The following is a 17,393-nucleotide window of genomic DNA, read 5'->3' on the forward strand; positions in this document are numbered from 1 at the left end:
AAAGAGCTAAGTCAGGTATATAATGTCAACTTGTATCACCTTTTGATACATATCGTTCGTTCGTTCGGTCGCTCAGTCGTGTCCGACTCTCTGCGACCCCATGGACTGTAGCCTACCAGGCTTCTCCGTCCATGGGATTCTCCAGGCAAGAATACTGGAGTGGGTTACCATTTCCTTCTCCAGGGGATCTTCCCAACCCAGGGATCGAACCCGGGTCTCCCGCATTGGAGGTAGGCGCTTTAACCTCTGAGCCACCAGGGAAGCCCTTTGATACATATATGTGTCTAAAATGATGTAACCACCACTTCTTTGTGCCTTGGAAGATCAGCTTCAGCTAAAACTTATGCTGTTGTTTATTAAGTGCTTTCTTCTGAGAAGCTTACACTATCCAAAAACTAATTTTCTAATTTTTATACCATTATGTTGTGAAAATAGTGGCACAGGGAATTAAAATTATTTGGACAATGTCAGAAAAAGTGTGAGACAGAAAAGATATGTCTGTACACAGAAACTGATTTAAATACATTTGAATTCAGTCAAAACAGCAAATAACAGTGGTAATATTAATATTAAAACTTTACTATGTTATTTATTATGTTAATTATGGATTCAACTTTTTCTTTTAAAGAATCTTATCATGTTTCATTAGGATATAGTTGCAATTGACTTTCTTTGCAGTATTTATATAGTGTGAGCAAGGAAGCACTGGCATATATATTAGTCAGGATAAGGTAGGCTATACTGTGGTAAAACATTAGCCATGAATTCCGGTGGTTTAATACAATAAAAGTTTATTTCTGTATCATGTCACATGTTCAAAGCTGGACAGAGGCAGGCTCTGCTCCACAAAGTCACAACAAATCTCTCGTACGAGGGGCACTGACATTTCAACATGAGGTTTCAGTCTGTTGCAGGAGAGGAAGAGGGAGACTGGAGAATTGCACAGAGAGGTTTTCACTCCTTCATCCTGGACATGACACAGTCCTTTCCATGCACATTTCTTTGGTTAAGACTAGTCACTCTGATGCCCCTAACTGCAAGAACTCCTAGGAAGTTTAGTTTCCCGTGTGTCCAGGAAGGAAGGAGAGCTGAGTATGCAGTATTTATCTCAGCATGTTTGTGAAACTCACAGCACATATGATGGGATCTGAAAGTAGAGAAGATGGAAAAAGTATGTAAAATAATAGTTTGAATAAAGGAAACCACAACTGGCTGCTCAACACTGTGTCTAGTTCTGCTTAGATCAAAGTATATGTTTATCCATCTCTCTTTCTACACATTTCTTATACATCATAAATCACTTCTTTACATATTGTATGATACAGGGTTCTCCAGAGAAACAAAATAAACAGGATGTGTATATAACTTAGAAAGAAATTTATTTTAAGGAATTGGCTCATGTGTTTATTGAGGTTGGCAAATCTAAAATCCTCAGGTGGGCTGGCAGGCTAGAGACCGAGGGAAGAGCTGATGCAGCAGTTCGGATGCACAGGTCATCTGCTGTAGAATTCCCTCTTGCTCAAAAGAGGTCAGTCTTTTGTTCTTTTTAGAACATCACCTGATTGGATGAGGCCCACCCATACATTGGAAGGCAACCTTCTTTATTCAAAGTTTCAATTTAAACGTTGCTATCATCCAAAAACACTCTTATAGACATACCCAGAAAACAATATTTATCCACGATTGGGACTCCATGGACTAGCCAAGCTGACATAAAATCAACTATGACCCATTCTCAAGTATACCTCCACCCACCAGCTATGAGAACAAGGATGATGGACTTCCCTTTGCAACCAATAATTTCAGCATGAAATATTGTTTTATAGCCACATTCAGATATATGCTTCCTTAAGAATCATCAAACGCTTTCATAATAATCCCTTCAGAATTCCTGCAGAATGTTTTGCTTTCAAACATCAAGTTTGGAAATGAAGTCTGCTGCTGCTGCTGCTGCTAAGTCACTTCAGTCGTGTCCGACTCTGTGTGACCCCATAGACGGAAGCCCACCAGGCTCCCCCGTCTCTGGGATTCTCCAGGCAAGAACACTGGAGTGGGTTGCCATTTCCGTCTCCAATGTGTGAAAATGAAAAGTGAAAGTGAAGTCGCTCAGTCGTGTCCGACCCTTAGCGACCCCACGGACTGCAGCCTACCAGGCTCCTCCATCCATGGGATTTTCTAGGCAATAGTACTGGAGTGGCTTGCCATTGCCTTCTCCGGGAAATGAAGTCTAGTGACATCTAAAACCTACTGGCATTGTTTTATCTTGATTAGTAAATTCCTTTACAATATCTGCTTTCCTAGAGGATTCTAATTACTAAACCATTGCAGTTTTTTATAAAAATTTTTCCTTAGAGTTCCATTAAAGCATGAAAAAATTTCTCCCCATCGAAATAAAAATTTTAAATGTGTGTTAAAACTAGATTCCTTTCCGTGCTAAGAACTAGGGTCTTAGAATTCAATAGCATGCTGAAAAGTAGGAAGAAAAATTTTGCCTGAAAAACAATCATCCAACTTTTATAAGCAGAAGAAAGGAAGAGAAGATCAACTATCACATAGAAAACTTCATGAGATAGAGTTTTTCAACACTTTTTCTTTTGTAATGAACACTGGTAAAACTCACTGGATTAATAAAAGAAGCATAATCAAGTTATCACTTATTCAGTCTAGAGCACTGGATCAGGATTAAAAAGATAATGTTGGTAAATTGCTTTCAGACTCTCAGGTAAAGGGCATTGAGAAAGAAAGTAGTTGGCTAAGTACTGATTAAAATGCATACACACACAAACATATGCAAACACTGATATGTATGTGTGTGTCATAATGGGTGCTACATGTCCTTATGTTATCTGGAATAAAGATTCGCAACGTTGGCGGTATTGACATTTCAGGTCAAACAGAGTGTTGTGGAGACTGCTCTGTGCACTGTGGAAAGTTTACCAGCATCCCAGATCTCCACCCAATAGATGCCAGGGACATTCTTTACTCTAGTTGTGACAAACAAAAATGTCTCTAGAGATTGCCAACTGTCCCCTGTAGGGCAAAATCACCTCTAATCTAGAACCACTGACTTAGAGGTCAAGGTAGAACTAAAGTGAAGGAGTTTCAATATGACACAATTCATAAATCTGACTAAAAGGAAACTTTCACATTTAAAGGAGAATTAAACCGTTGATTTTTAAGGTGATAGCTTAAAGAAGACTTTTTTTTTTAACCTTATAAGCTGCCTCCAAAAAAAAAAAAAAAGAGAGAGAGACAAGAATGAGATAATTTCAAACAAAATTGGTGGAGGAATTGCTCTTTTGATTAGCTGTCGTTTTGCTTAAGCCAGTGTGCTATTAGAACAGGAGCAGACAAATAGACCAATGAAGCAGGATAGAAAGCCTAGAAACACACATGGACACAGAACATCCCTAACATTAGTGGGGCCTGAGACAAGCTTGCTAATGGAAGCCCATACTAGTTATCCACCCACCAGTTTGGTTTATTGGCTTATAGGGTTATAGGAAAATTGTAAGTATTAACTGTTGCAAAGAATGAGAGGGAAATTATCAGTAATTTTGGTTAGAGTTGAAATTGATGTAACTACTTTCAAGGATGCTTGGAAACATGTAGTAAAGATGAGGATGGTCATATAGCACCAAACATCTACAGGAAAGAAATTCTCACACAAGTGCACAAATACGGTAAATATTCTCAATGTTGATCAATGGAGGAAATACAAATACTTAATGGTATGGTCATACAAAGAATCTACATTCATGAAAATGAATGAAATGCGTGTACTATCAGGTTATGCTTTGAATATATATATATGATGTTAAGGAAATATGTAAATTGAAGAAAAGTATATAATCATGAACAAATGATGAGCCAATTTCAAATCATGTTTTTCTAGGCATTAACATTGATTTCTAAAACTTTGAGGTGGCAGATTTTTATTAGTTTGAATAACACTAGGAAATGAGGAAAGAAGACTTACTAAATAATTTTTTAAAACTAAACAACAGCTTTTCCTTTGCTCAGTAAAATTAGTGAAATTTTACTGTTTATAGATAGCAGTTTGGCAAAAACTGAGAAACTGACAAAATTTAGAATTAAACTTTTATTCAATACTATACTTATATGCTTTAAATTTATGAAGATTATATCTTTAGAAAAACTACCTTTGAGAACAGCACTTTACTTGGAAAAAAAGGACTGTTTTGCTTCATTTTCATTGCTGGAATCTCTGTCCTCTGCACAGTTTCTAGGACAGGGGAATCACTCCACAATTGCTGCAGGAAAGAATGAGCAGTGTAGGGCTTCTTTGATGGCTCACTGGCAAAGAATCGGCTTGCCAGTGCAGGAAACGCGGGTTCTATTCCTGATCCAGGAAGATCCCACATGCTGCAGAACAACTAAGCCCATATGCCACAATTATTGAGCCTGTGCTCTAGAGGCTGGGAGCCATAACGACTGAGCCCACAGGCCCTAGAGCCCATGCTCTAAGAGAAGTCACTGTAGTGAGAATCCTGTGCACTGCAACTAGAGAGCAGCCCTTGTTCTCCACAACTAGAGCAAATCCCCTGTAGCAATGAAGACCCAGCACAACCAGGAAATAAATAAATAAATCATTTTAAAAAAGAATGAGCAGTATACTTCAGTTACTATAATACAAATGCCTAACAGTTAGCTGTTATACCCAGGTGGCTATAATGCCATGTTCTTGGTCATAAATATTTTACCTTTTTATGAAAATGATCAGTTAAAAATATTCTATTTGTTTTTAAATATAAAATTTCAAACCATATTTTGTTATAACAGCCACTCTGATTTCTGTATTTATTTATCTTATATTTATTTATCTTTCTGTATTTATTTATCATGGGCTACATGGGGTTGCAAAAGAGTTGGACATGACTTGGCAACTAAACAACAACAAAATTAGGTTAATATTGTCTATAATCGCAATTACATGTATACATAATTAAATATATGTCAGCGGTTCTTAGCTGAGGGTAATTTTGCCCGTGTAGGGGCATTTCACAAAGTTCAGAGATATTTTTGGTTGCCACAAGGGAGGGCATGAGCTACTGGGATCTAGAGGGTAGATCTAAAGGGTGTGGCAGACATACCCACAACACACATGACAACTCCTCACTAACATGCACAAAACACTTAGCTGAACTAAAATGTCAACCATGTAATTTTTGAGAACCCTGATTTGAAGCTGTATACAGTCAGCAAAAACAAGACCCGGAGCTGACTGTGGCTCAGATCATGAACTCCTGATTGACAAATTCAGACTTGAAGAAAGTAGGAAAAACCACTAGGTCATTCAGGTATGACCTAAATCAAATCCCTTATGATTGTACAGTGGAAGTAAGAAATAGATTCAAGGGATTAGATCTGATAGACACAGTGCCTGAAGAACTATGGATGGAGGTTCATGACATTATAGAGGAGGCAGGGATCAACACCATCCCCAAGAAAAAGAAATGCAAAAAGGCAAAATGGTTGTCTGAGGAGGCCTTACAAATATCTGTGAAAAGAAGAGAAGCGAAAGGCAAAGGAGAAAAGGAAAGATATACCCATCTGAATGCAGAGTTCCAAAGAAGAGCAAGTACAGATAAGAAAGCCTTCCTCACTGATCAGTGCAAAGAATAGAGGAAAAAATAGAATGGGAAAGACTAGAGATCTCTTCAAGAAAATTAGTGATACCAAGGGAATGTTTCATGCAAAGATGGGCAGAAATGATATAGACCTAATAAAATCAGAAGATACTAAGAAGAGGTGGCAAGAATACACAGAAGAACTATACAAAAAATATCTTCACGACCAAGGTAATCATGATGGTGTGGTCACTCACCTAGAACCAGACATCCTGGAATGCAAAGGCAAGTGGGCCTTAGGAAGCATCACTACGAGCAAAGCTAGTGGAGGTGATTCCAGCTGAGGTATCTCAAATCACAAAAGATGATGCTGTGAAAGTGCTGCACTCAATATGTCAGAAAATTTGGAAAACTCAGTAGTGGCCACAGGACTGGAAAAAGTCAGTTTTCATTCCAGTCCCAAAGAAAGGCAATGTCAAACAGTGCTCAAATACCACACAATTGCACTCACCTCATACACTAGCAAAGTAATGCTCAAAGTTCTCCAAGCCAGTACATGAACCATGAACTTCCAGATCTTCAAGCTGCATTTAGAAAAGGCAGAGGAACCAGAGATCAAACTGCAAACATCCATTGGATCATCAAAAATGCAAGAGAGTTCCAGAAAAACATCTACTTCTGCTTTATTGACTATGCCGAAGCCTCTGACTGTGTGGATCACAATAAACTGTGGAAAATTCTTAAAGAAATGGGAATATCAGATCATCTGACCTGCCTTTTGAGAAATCGGTATGCAGTTCAAGAAACAACAGTTAGAACTGGACACAGAACAACAGACCGGTTCCAAATCAGGAAAGGAGTATGTCAAGGCTATATATTGTCACCCTGCTTATTTAACTTATATGCAGAGTATATCATGAGAAATGCTGGGCTGGATGAAGCACAAGCTGGATTCAAGATTGCTGGGAGAAATATCAATAACCTCAGATATGAAGATGACACCACCCTTATGGCAGAAAGCAAAGAAGAACTAAAAAGCCTCTTGATGAAAGTGAAAGAGGAGAGTGGAAAAATTGACTTAAAACTCAACATTCAGGAAACTAAGATCATGGCATCTGGCCCCATCACTTCATGGAAAATAGATGCACAAACAGTGGAAACAGTGACAGACTTCATTTTGGGGGGCTCCAAAATCACTGCAGATGGTGACTGCAACCATGAAATTAAAAGACACTTTCTCCTTGGAGAAGACTCTTGAGAGTCCCTTGGACTGCAAGGAGATCCAACCAATCCATCCTAAAGGAGATCAGTCCTGGGTGTTCATTGGAAGGACTGATGTTGAACCTGAAACTCCAATACTTTGGCCACCTGATGCAAAGAACTGACTCACTGGAAAAGATCCTGATGCTGGGAAAGATTGAGGGCAGGAGGAGAAGGGGACAACAGAGGATGAGATGGTTGGATGGCATCACTGACTCAATGGACATGGGTTTGGGTAGACTCTGGGAGTTAGTGATGGATAGGGAGGCCTGGCGTGCTGTGGTTCATGGGGTCACAAAGAGTTGGACATGACTGAGCGACTGAATTACTGCTCCTTGGAAGAAAAGTTATGACCAACTTAGACAGCATATTAAAAGGCAGAGACATTACTTTGTCAACAAAGTTCAATCTAATCAAACTACGATCTTTCCAGTAGTCATGTAGGGATGTGAGAGTTGGACTGTAAAGAAAGCTGAGCACCAAAGAATTGATGCTTTTGAACTGTGGTGTTGAAGAAGACTCTTGAAAGTCCCTTGGACTGCAAAATTATCCAACCGGTCCATCCTAAAGGAAATCAGTCTCTAATATTCATTGGAAGGACTTATGCTGAAGCTGAAACTCCAATACTTTGGTCACCTGATGTGAAGAGTTGACTCATTATAAAAGACTTTGATGCTGGGAGGGCTTGAAGGGTGGGAGGAGAAGGGGACAACATAGGATGAGATGGTTGAATGGCATCACAGACTCAATGGACATGAGTTTGAGTAGACTCCGGGAGTTGCTGATGGACAGGGAGCTCTGGCAGGCTGTAGTCCATGGGGTCGCAAAGAGTCGGACACAATTGAGTGACTGAACTGAACTGAGCTGATTTATACTGAAGGGAGAGGAAGGCCATTCAAAGATGATTTAGTAAACTAATTCTTCTAAGTGAGCAGATGTGTAACAAAGAACAGGGTCTCCTCAAAGAAGAAATTCTAAAACATGTCACTGACTGCATGTTTTATTTTACTTCTTCTCTTCTTTAATGGTTGGTGGAGGGGGCCCTGCCTCTTCACTAAGCTGTACAAGACCAGATGTGGGACAGATCCTGGCTGAAAGCAAACATTTATCTTTCCAGTGATTTGAGAAAAGGAGTTCTTGCCCATGATAGAGAAGACGAAGAATAAGCTGGAAGAATTTGACTCACCCTTCACTGTTCACACGAAACTGTCACAACATTATTGAAAAGCTATACCCCGAAACAAAAAGTTCAAAAGAACTATAAAAAAGAGAATTTGACTCATAAGAGAGGTAAGGGACTTCCCTGGTTGTCCAGTGGTTAAAGCCTTGCCTTCTCATGTAGGGAATGTGGGTTCCATCCCTGGTTGGGGAGCTAAGATCTCACATGCCTCATGGCCCAAAAAAGCAAAATGTAAAACAGTAAAACAGAAGCAATATTGTAACAAATTTAATAAAGACTTTAAAAATGGCCCACATGAGAAAAAAAAAAAAGGTTAAAACCCTGGACTTGGTGGTTCTGCAACCAATAGATACATCATGTAGTTTAAAAAGGAAAGGCAAGTACGTGGTTACCAACATTAGGAAACAATTCCCTAATGGAGAGCTCAGTTTGCAGGAAAGCACAATAAAGCCAGATCCTGTCTCCACAGAATGTATGAGGACTATATACATAATTTGCCCTCATCTATTTGAACGTGAACAAAAGCCATTAAGTAAGCACACAAAGGCAGTGAATATAGCATCAGTAAACAGCATCAAATGAATACAGAGGAAAATAATAAAAAATATCATGAGGACTATTTATAATCTTCTATAGTCAATAGGATAAGTCTTTGAGTATATTAAAGGCCAAATAATTAAATTATGCTTTACTGACTTTGAATTTTTTCATAGTCTATGCAAATAATAACTGAAATTATGTTAATTTAATACACTGTGGCAATCTTAACCAAAAGGGCAAGAGGAAAATGATGAAAACTTTTTTATAACTAGCCCTGTGGACATTGAGTCTGAACTAAATTAAATTTTCCGCTTTTAACAAATTGGGAAGACAAACATCAGCTGTATCTCACCGTAGGGAGAAAGTGAAGTGTTGTTATGATTTATTGTGAAATAAAATATCCACATCTCTAAGTATATGAGCAAGCATGAGTACGTGTATATCCCCTAGAACCATGCCTGCTGCACAATAAACACTCAGTAAGTATGAGATACTGTTTTTATTAATGCTAAGTCCCAATCTGGCTTTAAATCTAATAAGTATTTTGTGACTAACCAAATAAAATAAGCATAAGTGCAGTCTTCTCTGTCCAGAAGTATTCATGTTGTTGATTCTAAACATTAGGGGAAAATATCTGGGGGAAAACCTATTTACCTATAAGAGGACTATATTTTTCTGAGATACCAGTAAGAGCAATACACAACGGTTATTCTTCATGTCCAGCAAATGCTCTTCAACAAACCTCTTTTCAGTCAGAAAAAGCATAGGCAGTCTGAATATGAATAGAAATCTGAGTAACAAAAATCAATGATACATGCCATCTCCCAGGAAGAACAGATGGAATGACAGTTTTTAGCCATGTTGAGATGAGCAAAGGGAGGTGTGTGCTGATTATGGTGAATTGGTGGAATGTTGTATGGATTCCACAGAAAGAGTAGCTCAGCTGAAAAGTGTTTGTTCTGCTGATAATGACATCAATAACATAAAACCAGCATGGAACCTGTAAGAATAAAACTGTAGAGGCTGATTAAAGTGCATAAAATGAGATCTGAACAAATGTAGTACAAAAGAAAATGCATATTGAATATAATCACAGATCAAAACCTGTTTCTGACAAATAACATATAGAACATATATAACACACACAACCACATAATATGCAATTCAAGTTGCATTAAAATTTATTAGAAGTGTTTTTAAAATTTCTAAATATGGAGTTATTTTGAATTACCTCTTTGTTATCAGCTACTTATTTTACGGCCTTGTGGTTAGAATACATTGTCTAAAGTTAATTTTTTGTAATTTGTTCAAATTTGTTTTGTGAACTAGTTATGATCAATCAATTCATAAAAACAAGAAAGAGAGATAGGGCATAGGTACAAATACCGTAGACAAAATAACAAGGATAATGTTAAAAACTTTATTCCAATAATTTTGAAAACTAAAGGAAAAGTCACTCATAATTTTTTTTAAAATTTGATTTGATTTATAACATTAAAGCAGAATCAACATTTAAAATCAATTTACTAACTGGAAATCTTATTGGATAGAAGGGTGAACAGACATATGTGGTAAAGCAAGTAGACTAAAACATTAATGGTAGAATCTAGGTGGTAGATACAGGGATGTTCACTAAAACTCCTTCAGTTTTACTATTTATTTGGCAATTTTCATAATAAAATTTTGGAAGAAAATTCTAAATACGTTGTAAATTTTTCTCATTCATAGAAGAATGACAATCTATGTCTAATATAAATGATTCCAGAGAATAGAAAAAGTAGAAAAGATACTCAACTCATGTAATAACAGTAATATAACCTAATAAAATTGGACAAAGATGAAAAGAAAAAATTTATACACTAATTTTATGTTGCTTATGTGAGCATTGCTGCAAAACATAACAGAATAGCTCTATGGCATTGTGGGCAGGGATGTTTTTCTTCAGGGAGTTGCATAGAGTGTATCCATAAGGATCAAAAAAGGCGAAAAAGCACCACTGCTAAAGGAAAAAGCACATTTTACTATATTAAAATTGACAATTTCATTCAAAGATAATATACCATGAAAAGCTTTTTAAAAGTTGCCAACCAGAAAGATTATTATTTAAATAATTATTAGAAATGCTAAAAAGAAATAGGAGGAAATTAGGGAAAATATAGTTAGAGACAACTCAAATAAAATGAAATCCCAAGGGCTAAAAAGTATATGAAAAAATGCTCAGCCTCACAAAACATTAGGGAAATGTTAACGTAACATCAAAATAAAATTTCTATGTGAATGCAAGCATTGAAATGTCTAACAATAAATGTTGACAAGGATGTGAGCGAATAGAAAATTTCATACATGGCTGTTGGGAGAATAAATGACTATAGCCACTTCTGAAAGCAACTAGGTGATATCTAGTAAAACTGGACATGTTTACACTCTCAGTTCAGTTCAGTAGCTCAGTCGTATCCGACTCTGCAACCCCATGAACCGCAGCACACCAGGCCTCTCTATCCATCACCAACTGCCAGAGTCCATCCAAACCCACGTCCGTTGAGTCGGTGATGCCATCCAACCATCTCATCCTCTGTCGTCCCCTTCTCCTCCTGCTCTCAATCCTTCCCAGCATCAGGGTCTTTTCCAATGAGTCAGCTCTACACATCAGGTGACCAAAGTGTTGGAGTTTTAGGTTCAACATCAGTCCTTCCAATGAACACCCAGGATTGATCTCCTTTAGGATGGACTGGTTGGATCTCCTTACAGTCCAAGGGACTCCCAAGAGTCTTCTTCAACACCACAGTTCAAAAACATCAATTCTTACACTCTAGTTAAGTTCAGTCACTCAGTCGTGTCCGACTCTTACCGACCCCATGAACCACAGCACGCCGGGCCTCCCTGTCCATCACCAACTCCCGGAGTTCACTCAAACTCATGTCCATCGAGTCGGTAACGCCATCCAGCCATCTCATTCTCTGTCGTCCCTGTCTCCTCCTACCCTCAATCGCTCCCAGCATCAGAGTCTTTTCCAGTGAGTCAACTCGTCGCATGAGGTGGCCAAAGTACTGGAGTTTCAGCCTTAGCATAAGTCCTTGCAATGAACATCCAGGATTGATCTCCTCTAGAATGGACTGGTTGGATCTCCTTGCGGTCCAAGGGACTCTCAAGAGTCTTCTCCAGCACCACAGTTCAAAAGCATCAATTCTTCGGCGGTCAGCTTTCTTCACAGTCCAACTCTCACATTCATACATGACCACGGGAAAAACCATAGCCTTGACTAGACGGACCTTGGTTGGCAAAGTAATGTCTCTGCTTTTTAATATGCTATCTAGGTTGGTCATAACTTTCCTTCCAAGGAGTAAGCGTCTTTTAATTTCATGGCTGCAATCAGCATCCGCAGTGATTTTGGAGCCCCAAAAAATAAAGTCTGACACTGTTTCCACTGTTTCCCCATCTATTTCCCATGAAGTGATGGGACCAGATGCCATGATCTTCGTTTTCTGAATTTTAAGCTTCAAGCCAATCTTTTCACTCTCCTCTTTCACTTTCATCAAGAGGCCTTTGAGTTCCTCTTCACTTTCTGCCATAAGGGTGGTGTCATCTGCATATCTGAGGTTATTGATATTTCTCCCAGCAATCTTGATTCCAGCTTGTGCTTCTTCCAGCCCAGCGTTCCTCATGATGTACTCTGCATAGAAGTTAAATAAGCAGGGTGACAATATACAACCTTGACGTACTCCTTCTCCTATTTGGAACCAGTCTGTTGTTCCATGTCCAGTTCTAACTGTTGCTTCCTGACCTGCATACAGGTTTCTCAAGAGGCAGGTCAGGTGGTCTGGGATTCCCATCTCTTTCAGAATTTTCCACAGTTTATTGTGATCCACACAGTCAAAGGCTTTGGCATAGTCAATGAAGCAGAAATAGATGTTTTTCTGGAACTCTCTTGCTTTCTCCATAATCCAGCAGATGTTGGCAATTTGATCTCTGGTGCCTCTGCCTTTTCTAAAACCTGCTTGAACATCTGGAAGTTCACGATTCACATATTGCTGAAGCCTAGCTTGGAGAATTTTGAGCATGACTTTACTAGCGTGTGAGATGAGTGCAATTGTGCGGTGGTTTGAGCATTCTTTGGCATTGCCTTTCTTTGGGATTGGAATGAACACTGACCTCTTCCAGTCCTGTGGCCACTGCTGAGTTTTCCAAATTTGCTGGCATATTGAGTGCAGCACTTTCACAGCATCATCTTTCAGGATTTGAAATAGCTCAACTGGAACTCCATCACCTCCACTAGCTTTGTTTGTAGTGATGCTTTCTAAGGCCCACTTGATTTCACATTCCAAGATGTCTGGCTCTAGGTCAGTGATCACACCATTGTGATTATCTTGGTTGTGAAGATTTTTTTGTACAGGTCTGTGTATTCTTGCCACCTCTTCTTTTTATCTTCTGCTTCTGTTAGGTCCATACCATTTCTGTCCTTTATCGAGCCCATCTTTGCATGAAATGTTCCCTTGATATCTTACACTCTAGAACTGAACAATTTCAATTACAGTGATTATCTCTAGAAAAACCCGTCCATGTGTACAACAAGCCACATGCAAGGTTATTACTAGGGAAAAAATTGCCCATCATCAGAAGAATTAACAAAATTTTCCTTTAAAATAAAACCTAATGCTGTAAGAAATTAAAATGAATAAACTAGAAAATAAACTATTAATACAGTTACTAAAAATATATTATAAAATTATACCCAGAAAATAATAATTTTATAAAACTTTAAAAATTCTAAATACAATATTATAAATTGCTTATGCATATATGTTGTTATTTAGTTACTAAGTCATGTCTGACCTTTTGCAACCCTATCAACTATAGCCCTCCAGGGATTTTCTGTTAAGATGATTTCCCAGACAAGAATACTGGAGTGGATTACCGTTTCCTTCTCCAAGGAATCTTCCTGATTCAGTGATCAAACCCGCATCTCCTGCATTGGCAGGATCGTTCTTTACTGCTGAGCAATCAGGGAAGGCCTATACATATAAGTATACCCAGAAAATATTAATTTTATAAAACTTTAAAAATTCTAAATACAATATTATAAATTGCTTATGCATACATGTTGTTATTTAGTTACTAAGTCATGTCCGACCTTTTGCAACCCTATCAACTGTAGCCCACCAGGGATTTTCTGTTCATGTGATTTCCCAGACAAGAATACTGGAGTGGATTGCCGTTTCCTTCTCCAAGGGATCTTCCTGATTCAGGGATCAAACCCGCATCTCCTGCATTGGCAGGATCATTCTTTACTGCTGAGCAATCAGGGAAGGCCTATACATACACACACACACACACACACACACACACACAGATACATATATATAATATATATATATACATAGAGATGTAGAAAAAGTCTGAAATCACACATAGATGGGGTGATAAATACCAAATTGAGGTTAGTGATTACCTCTGGTGACAGTAATGAGTGAGTTAGGGGGCTTTAGTTTCTAAGGCAGGTACCGTTCTTTAATTGAAGGATAATAGCTTTGCAATATTATGTTGGTTTCTGTCATACATCAACACGAATCAGCCATAGTTATACATATGTCCCTTCCCTCTTGAACCTGCCTCCTACCATCACACCCCTCTAGACTGTTACAGAGCCTAGTTTGAGTTCCCTGGGTCATAACAGCAAATTCCCATTTGGCTATCTATTTTGCATATGGTAGTGCATATGTTTCCATATTACTCTCTCTGTTCGTCCCACTCTCTCCTTCCTCCCCACCACCTCCGTGTCCATAAGTCTGTTCTCTATGTCTGAGTGCTCTGCAAATAGGTTCAACAGTACTGTCTTTCTAGATTCCATATATATGCATTAATATATGATATTTGTTTTTCTCTTTCTGACTTACTCCACTGTATAATAGGCTCCAGGTTCATCCACTTCATTAGAACTGACTCAAATGAGTTCCTTTTTATGGCTGAGTGATAGTCCATTGTATATATGCACCACAGCTCCTTTATCCATTCATCTGTGGATGGACATTTAGGTTGCTTCCATGTCCTAGTTATTGTAAATAATGATGCAGTGAACATTGGGGCATATGTGTCTTTTTCATTTTTGGTTCCCTCAGGGTATATATTGAGTAGTGGGATTGCTGGGTCATATGGTAGTTTTATTCCTAGTTTTTTAAGGAATCTTCATAATGTCTTCCATAGTGGCTGTGTCGATTTACATTCCCACCAACAGAGAAGAGGATTCCCTTTTCTCCATACCCTCTCCAGTAATTATTGTTTGTAGATTTTTTGATGATAGCTATTCTGGAAAGTATGAGGTGATATCTCATTGTAGATTTGACTTGCATTTCTCTATTAATGAGCAATGTAGTTAGGGGGTTTTAGTTACATATTTCTTTGGGGAAAATATATGGAACAAATATATAAAACAATTTCATTATTAATTAATTTATTAAGTTCTTAAGCTTTAAAATTTGCACAATGTGTCCATAGGATGGTGGATACACTGTTGTTGTTAATAGTACTTTTCTATATGTTTGGAGTATTTCATAATTAAAAGTTTTAAATAGATAAAATTGACATTTATGGAATGTATAACACTACAATGAATATAAGGGTGCACATATCTTTTAGAATTTTGTTCTTGACTTTCCTAATCTTAAATTAGATAATCATACTAAGTACAGGAAAGCCTGGCATGCTGCAGTCCATTGGGTTGAAAAGAGTTGGACATGACTAAGGGACAGAACAACAACAACTTTGGCAATTAAAGTAAATGTAAAGAATTTTGATAATATTTAGATACAACTGTGCAAAAATCTTACTGCACTTTTTACATAAGTCTCTCTTAACCTTACTGCCCCACCCAGGCTTCCACAAGTCTACTCATATGATCATACCTGGTAATATCTTCAATAAAGTTAACTGATCAATGAATGAACTTTTCATATCAAAGATCTCTATGAGCTCATATTTTCCCTAAAAGTGAAAATGTAGACTAAATGGTCTTTTCCAGAATATCATTGTTGGTTTTTAACATTTTTCCCTAAGAAAGACAGTAATATATATTACAGTGATGCATTTTCATGAAGAAATCCTGGAACCCATCACAAGGTCTTGCTTTGGATTTATGTTTTGTTCAATGGGTTAAATCATCCCACAGCTAATTCTAACCTCTGAGAAATAGGGAACAACTGAGTAAAGGTCCACATAGTCAAAGCTATGGTTTTTCCAGTAGTCATGTCTGGTTGTGAGCGTTGGACCATAAAGAAGTCTGTGGATTGAAGAATTGATGCTTTTGAACTGTGGTGTTTGAGAAGACTCTTGAGCAGCCCTTGGATAACAGTGAGATCAAACCAGTCAATTCTATAAGAAATCAACCCTGAATATTCATTGGAAAGACTGATGCTGAAGTTGAAGCTCCAATAGTTTGGCCACCTGATGCGAAGACCTAACTCACTGGAAAAGACCCTGATGCTGAGAAAGATTGAGAGTAGGAGGAGAAGGGGGCAACAGAGGACGAGATGGTTGGATGACATCACCAACTTAATGGACATAAGTTTGAGCAAACTCTAGGAGACAGTGAAGGACAGGGAAGCCTGGCGTGCTGTAGTCCATGAGGTTGAAAAGAGTCAGACATGACTGAGCGACTGAACAACAAAAGGGAAATAGCTGATTTTCCAACTCTTCTGAGAATTTTTATACTTACCTTCACAGGAATTCAGAATACTTGCAGAGACAGAAGGTGTGATTAAATTGTCTTTTGTTATATATATTTTTTAAGAGAGCTGAAAAAAGGGATTATAAATTGTCAACAAGAAAGTATTGAATCTCCTGACTCACAAGCTGACATTTCTTCATGGTGAAGAGTTAGAAGATATACTGGTGATGATTGCTTTGATAATTCTGATATTGTGGCTTTGTCTCTTAGGGGACACTTAAATCAGACTCTAATAAAAGTTAACAATGTGAAAATTCCTTGAGAATATGCAATTATAGTGTGATGCATCTTTCAGTTCATACACTGACACTGAGTGCTTTAAAAAGGTACTCCATCAGTCTTTCAGATAGTAGAAATGAAAAACAGATGAACTGTAAAAAAATAAAAACAGGAAGAGAAAAATGAGGTTCAGTGTCACTCCTGCATTTGCAGAGCACAACTTGCATCTCTTCAGTTCACCAAAGCTCAGGTGTAGAAGGAAAGTGATGCCTGTACCTCTAGAACCAATCTGTCAACAGCATCTGCCATCCCAATCTCCATCTCCACATTTGTTGTGTTTTTTTAGCCATAATTGGCTCTTATTAGAGGGAGGCTTTAGAACACTGTAAGAAATATTTATAGCTACTCCACAAAACTCTTAACAATTAATGCAAAACATCACCAATGCTGAAGAGTCCCTCAAATTACACCTGACCAACTCGTGTTACTAGAGACGCTAAGAATCCTACTGGAACTAAGATCTTTCTTCCAAAAATTCAGATATAATTATAATGCATTTGGAACTGAGAAATTAAAAGAACCCATCTCAGGGAACTAAAAGATGGAAGGCTGTACTTTGTAATTAGCAATTAATAAACAAGGCTGATCATCCAGGGAAACTTCTGCAAACCTTGAAACTTTCTACAGTCTTCATTATGTTTTCTAAATTGATGTAGGCAAAGGACAGGGGTACACTATTTGCAGCCTGAGTTGAGGAGGAGATTTTAAAGACACTAGGCGCCCTACTGTCTATGGAAATAACATTTTAAATATTCTTAAGAGGTATGAGTTTTTCCTTTCTGTCTTAACACTAAAAACATATTTTTTTATTATGTTTAAAAATCAT

The 17,393-nt window shown here is 37.9% G+C and overlaps 1 protein-coding gene across 1 annotated transcript in view; it reads right to left on the reverse strand.

Moving 5' to 3' along the window:
- Positions 1-819: 819 nt before the first annotated feature.
- SLC13A1 (solute carrier family 13 member 1) overlaps positions 820-17,393 on the reverse strand; it is a 79,264-nt gene continuing 62,690 nt past the window's right edge. The window contains exon 15 of the mRNA XM_088831803.1: positions 820-1,147. The gene's annotated coding sequence lies outside the window, so the exon portion shown is untranslated. The remainder of the gene's footprint in view (positions 1,148-17,393) is intronic.

The sequence above is a fragment of the Moschus berezovskii genome, chromosome 3 (assembly GCF_049115385.1).
Source record: "Moschus berezovskii isolate FMDL1 chromosome 3, NW_MosBer_1.0, whole genome shotgun sequence".
Lineage (NCBI taxonomy): Eukaryota > Metazoa > Chordata > Mammalia > Artiodactyla > Moschidae > Moschus > Moschus berezovskii.